The sequence below is a fragment of the Vigna umbellata genome, chromosome 5 (assembly GCF_029865625.1).
Source record: "Vigna umbellata cultivar VRB3 chromosome 5, Vumbellata_1.0, whole genome shotgun sequence".
Classification (NCBI taxonomy): domain Eukaryota; kingdom Viridiplantae; phylum Streptophyta; class Magnoliopsida; order Fabales; family Fabaceae; genus Vigna; species Vigna umbellata.
The window spans coordinates 25,458,439-25,464,438 of record NC_142169.1 but is presented as its reverse complement, the minus strand read 5'-3'; the positions used below and the strand labels follow the sequence as shown (position 1 = coordinate 25,464,438).

The 6,000-nt window shown below is 38.9% G+C and overlaps 2 pseudogenes; both read left to right on the top strand.

The window, feature by feature from the left end:
- Window positions 1-1,179: 1,179 nt before the first annotated feature.
- LOC148197995 (cytochrome P450 94A1 pseudogene) lies at window positions 1,180-3,045 on the top strand (annotated as a pseudogene).
- Window positions 1,258-1,947, top strand: LOC148197996 (cytochrome P450 94A1 pseudogene; annotated as a pseudogene).
- Window positions 3,046-6,000: the final 2,955 nt, after the last annotated feature.

Genomic DNA, 6,000 nt, shown 5'->3' with positions numbered 1-6,000 from the left:
ATTATTAATATATATTATTATTAAAACTACTCAAGTTTGATAATTAGAATGGATATTTTTATTATAATCACCTCTAAATCTCCTTTATCAGCTAGGAATGAAATTTTTTTATATCCTCCAAATTCATTTGCACAAATTCACACTAATCCATGAAAGAGAACATAAAATTAATCGCAAATCTATCCAGACAAGCCATCCTTTACAACCAGAGCATCAGAGTCCCAAGTATAACAGAGCAGTAATTTGTAAGAGAATACACTAACTATTTTAGTTACGCAAGGTCAAAGAAATATGTGTTCATGTCCAAGCACTCATGTTAAATTTTAAAGTTCTAGAAGCAAATCCAGTATCCAAATTGAGAAATATATACGTTAAAAAGAAAGATAAAAGGTGACAATTTTGCTTACGCAAACAAATGTTTTAGGTACAGTCATCATTCTCAAACTTTAAAAATAGACAATATCGTATATTAAGAAGAAACAAAAAGGGTGACGATTTTGCTTACGTACCCCGCTCGTCAAACCGAAAAAAGCTAAACAGAAAGGTAAGAAAAATTCAAATAAAAGTTTATGACATTCATCCCCCCTCAATTCTTCACAGCCAAATGTGAAAAGTGTGGATAGTAGTTAGAATAGTTTACCTTGTGATATTTTTTATCGTATAATATTTTCTTTTAAATTAGTTACTTCATAGATTAATTCTCTTATTTAAGTTTATAATATTATCTTTTTTAATTCCACTATTCACAAATTTATTAAATTAAAATACGTTTACCGTGCTGAAAGTACAGAGACGACCTATTTCATTCCTTCTATGAATTCTACAAATAATATTCCCAAAGTTATGTAAATTATGATAGCAAAAAATAAATTAAAAAACTAAAAGAAAAATGCATGCTAAATTATTTTAAATATGAACTAAAACAGTAAACATAATAATGTAACTAGATATTTATTTCGAGGATGATCAGGTTAAGACTTTATAATAAAGTAGAAATAATTAGCGGATTATGAACCATAAGTTTTTAAGCATAATAGTTAGAGCAATTAAAATATCTCAAAAACAGACAAAATGGACATCACCCACGAGGACTTGTTCGATACATTTTCTCCCCGCTTTCTTCTTTGTCTGTTCAACATATTATTCACTCTATATATACACAAATCTTACTTCAATACTAACATATCCAAAAAAATTACAACTCAACGTCTATCTAGTACACAATCAAAAAAGTTCATCCCAAATTCGGATACGAAAATGATTGCGATTCCCCTGAATCTGGAGCTGATAGCTCCTCTCTTCCTCTTCCTCTCCCTCATCCTTCCCCTCGTCTTCTTCTTCTACTCCTCACTTTTCAACAACAAAGGGGCTGCTCCAACCAAACAAACCGTTACTATCCCAAAATCATACCCACTCATTGGCTCCTACTTTGCTCTCAAACGCACCGGAAATCGCCGTATCCAGTGGCTATCTGATATAGTCCAAATCTCGCCCGCCAACACATTCACCTTCCACCGCCCACTGGGCCGCCTCCAAGTCTTCACTGGAAACCCTGCCAACGTCGAGCACATTCTCAAGACCCGCTTCTCCAACTATCAAAAGGGCTATTCCGTCACTAGCACCCTCTCCGACTTCCTCGGCACGGGGATATTCAACACCGACGGCAACACGTGGAAGTTCCAAAGGCAAGTCGCCAGCCACGAATTCAACACAAAGTCTCTCCGTAAGTTCGTTGAACACGTGGTGGACGCCGAACTCTCCGACCGCCTCATCCCCATCATGGCTTCAGCGGCACAGCAAGACCAGACCCTCGATTTCCAAGACATCCTCCAACGCTTCGCCTTCGATAACATCTGCAAAATCGCCTTTGGCTTCGACGCGGAGTACCTGACGTCGTCAGCTGATCGCGGTGGTTCGCGGTGGCGTACGAAGAAGCGATTGAGATAAGCAGCAAACGGTTCCGCGAACTGTCTCCGTTAGTGTGGAAAGTGAAGAGGGCACTGAACATCGGTTCCGAAAAGCGGTGTCGAATGGCTGTGAGGGAAGTGCACGAGTTCGCTAAGAACATAGTGAGAGAGAAGAAGAGGGAGTTGAAGGAGAAGGAATCCCTTGAATCTGTAGACATGCTTTCGCGGTTCTTGAGTTCGGGGCACTCTGATGAAGACTTTGTGACGGACATAGTCATAAGCTTCATATTGGCGGGGAAGGATACCACGTCAGCAGCGCTGACCTGGTTTTTCTGGCTGCTATCGAAGTACCCTCGAGTGGAGAAGGAGATTGTGAAGGAGATAATGGAGAAATCGGAGGCTCCGGTCTACGATGAAGTGAAGCATATGGTTTACACGCATGCAGCGTTATGCGAGAGCATGAGGCTGTACCCGCCTGTGCCCATGGACACCAAGGAAGCAGTGGAGGACGACGTCTTGCCGGATGGGACGGTGGTGAAGAAGGGGTCGCTGGTGACTTATCACGTGTACGCCATGGGGAGGTTGGAGAGTATTTGGGGTGAAGATTGGGCGGAGTTTAAGCCAGAGAGGTGGTTGCAGAAGGTTGAATCCGGAAACTGGAAGTTTGTGCCAAAAGATTCTTTCACATATCCTGTGTTTCAAGCTGGTCCCAGAATGTGTTTGGGGAAGGATATGGCTTTTATGCAGATGCAGAGTGTGGTGGCTGCTATTCTGCGGCGGTTCGCGGTTGTTCCCACGGTGGCTGAAGGGGTGGAGCTCAACTTCATTTCCTTCCTCTCCGCCCAGATGGAAGGTGGTTTTCCTGTGAAGATCATTGAGAAGGAAACCTCAAACTAATACCGAAGTTCTTGCATTTAGACCACGTCATTCGTGTTACTAGTACTATGTTTGGGATTTGAGTTTGAGCTTTGAGTTTTATTTGTTTGTGTTTCTTTATATTATGAATATGAATAATCGTTTTGGAGAAAGACGAGTGAAGAAGAAAAAGAGCAGTGAAATTTGATTTTGATGCATTTAGTATAGGTGGAAAAGAATGCGATAAGAATAGGTGGAATTTGATTTTGAAGCATTTAGACCATGTCATCCTGATAACTTTGTTCTTACACATCCTGATTAGTAACTTTTAAAAAAGCAAATCTGAGGAGGATAGTACATTATATTTTGAATATTAATGATTATTATAGTACTGTGGCTTTTTGTAATAATTAAAAAAATTATGACTTGAAAATGAAAAGTCAAATGTTTGTCTTCTGTAATGTGCAGAGGAAATGAAATATATGGACAAAGTAAATCAGTTTATACACAAACAAAAGGGTGCTTTTGCTAAAAAAATTGATATCAAGAGCCATTTAGTCTGAGTGTTGCTTGAAAAAAAGTCAGAGAGTCAGAGAGTTTGAATGAAATGGTGAAGCTTGCAAATAATCTGTCTCAACTAAAAAGGAAAATCAATTATGATAATTGAAGTAGATTATGACTCTCCTTGGTGTGAGATGTTTTTGAAAATGGGAAGTAGTTGAAAAGAGTATTGGACAAGAACATTGTTATTTTTCATTGTTTCCCACACTATATTCCCATTTTCATCTTCCACTATGAGAACATTTTTTGGTTTCGTCATGCGACAGATCATAAACATTCTCAACTTTAACACAGGACCAGCATAACAACCTTGTTGGTGCTAAAGAAGTTTTGAACCAATGTTGTCAACCATACGAGGCACCCGAAGTCCCATCATGCTGTTGTTGCTGCAAGGTTCTCCAAATTAAAATGTGGCTTAAAGAATTCTACAACTAGCATATTCCAGCAATCCAACCACATACGAGAAATTGAAAAGATATTTAAGACCTAATAGAAAAGCAGATATGTTGTCATTAGTGGATTCAAGAATTCTAATATGAACCTTGAAAATTGATGTGAAGAGCAGTGTCACATTTGGAATAAATGCATGTTCCTCATTTGAACTGTGTGCGTATGCCTGACGTATATCAGAAGTGGGCAGAAGTATGCTTGATTGAATACTTCGTCTAGGTATCATGGCAGAGCCTCCATTGAAACTGGACAAAGAAGTAGAGTGACAAGAGTTGGTGTTGATAATTCTGCAATCGATCCGCACAAGGGAAATTTGTATTGGAGCTTTCAATAATATCAATTGACCCTTCAGTCTCTTATACAAAGATAAAAATGTATCAAGCGCCCAAACTAATCTGATTGTTGCATGCATCGATGAACCTGATAATAATTGGAATGGAACGAGTCTCAGTCTGCATTTGGGTTATAGTATAGCACATGGAGAATTCTTATGAATCGTAGGACGTGTAGAGAGTACTAATTAGAAATGAGAAAAATATTCTAAAAATAAGAAACCTAAATATTATAATCAAATATTATATATCTCGATCATATTTAGATAATCAAGAAATTTGCATGTTATAGAAATAAATTCACTAGTTCTACTATGGACGTAAAACGTAAAAATATTCCATCAAATGTTTTTCAAAATTCTTAATTAGAAGATTCAATGTGTTAGTTGTATGTCATGTATAAGTGTTTCCGCAGAATTTAGAACCATAATCCAAAACATTCAAAGTTGTCTGTTCCGATGTCCAGTTGTATTGTCTTCTCTCTTCTCCTTGTCCAAGCCGCGGGGGAGGGTGCCTACAAAAGACACTCTGACGCTCAAGTCAGTGACCTCGCGTAGTAATCTTGTAATCAAGATTAGTTATCAGAGCTCTAAGTTCAGTTCAAGTTCAAGTTACCTGTCTCCTTTGCCAAGACAAATATTTATAAATTATAATGAGCTTACCGTTAGGTCTGACTCATTAACCACCAGTGAATGACAATATTAATTGTCAATAAATGACAATTATTTTCATTAACCCCCGACAATTATTACTATTAATTACCTTAACGGCTCTTTTTACCGGTTCATTGACCTGAGACGTATCACCGGTCGGCCGACTCTTCTGCACCTCCGACTGGACGTTGGAGGGGCATCGCGGAAAGAGAGGAGAACAACGATAACAGGCCTATCAACCCGATTCTCACTGACGACAGCCTTTCCACCGTCGTCTCCTTGCTAAACGGCGCCTGCGGCGGGTTCCTCTCCTTCCTCCGCCACCACGGCTACTTCTATTGTCACCACTGACGTCATCTTTGTCGAGATCGATGATCATCCCAAACTTGCCCATGTTCGTACATCACGTGCATAATTAATTTGTTGCGATGTGAGAAAAGATGCTTCTAGGGTGGAACCGTAGCTCTCTGGGAGACCATCGTTCCAGAACCGAATACCTGAAATCAGAAAGGTACCCTTTTAGGAAATTTTAGAAGATTCCTTGATCGTGAAATGCAAATTCAAAGAGGTCAAAGTGGGCAAGTCTTGGGTGATACCATATCACCTGTCATAATAAGTAAACATCACGACGGTTCTTTTGATTACAATGATAAAGTTGAATATACTAGATTAAATGCAGGTGATATTAAGCAAGGAAGGGTTGCTCAGTTTGCTATAGTGGATATTACAAACCAAACACAAATGGTGGACACCCCAAAGGTCTATGTGGTAAAATTAGAATTCATGGTGAAGGAAGTTTATCAATTAAGGACAGGCTCATGTCAATTCCCTTCCGGAAACGGATCAGAGGATGGTATTTTCAAGTGATATTCCTGGTCAACATAATTCCCATATCAACTCATTCGGCTTTTACAGTAATCCTATTTTGGAGCATGATCAAATGAGGCTTCGGGGAAGTGAAACAGGAAAAACCTCATCCGAGAGTTTACGAAGCGGTTCTCATATAATTCCAATTACAGGCGACTGACGTTGGATTTCATTAAAATTGTTGAATGTACCTACAACGTACTCGTGAACACATTGTCATCTTCCCATTTTGGTCTTCAAACCTTCTGAAGACCGATCGGTCTCACTTGCACAGTCGTCAAGTCTTACGACAAAATACATTATTATTAATTAAAGTCATAAATGTGTTAGTATAATTGTCTAACATGTTTTCTGATCGTTTAAGGAATTATTATT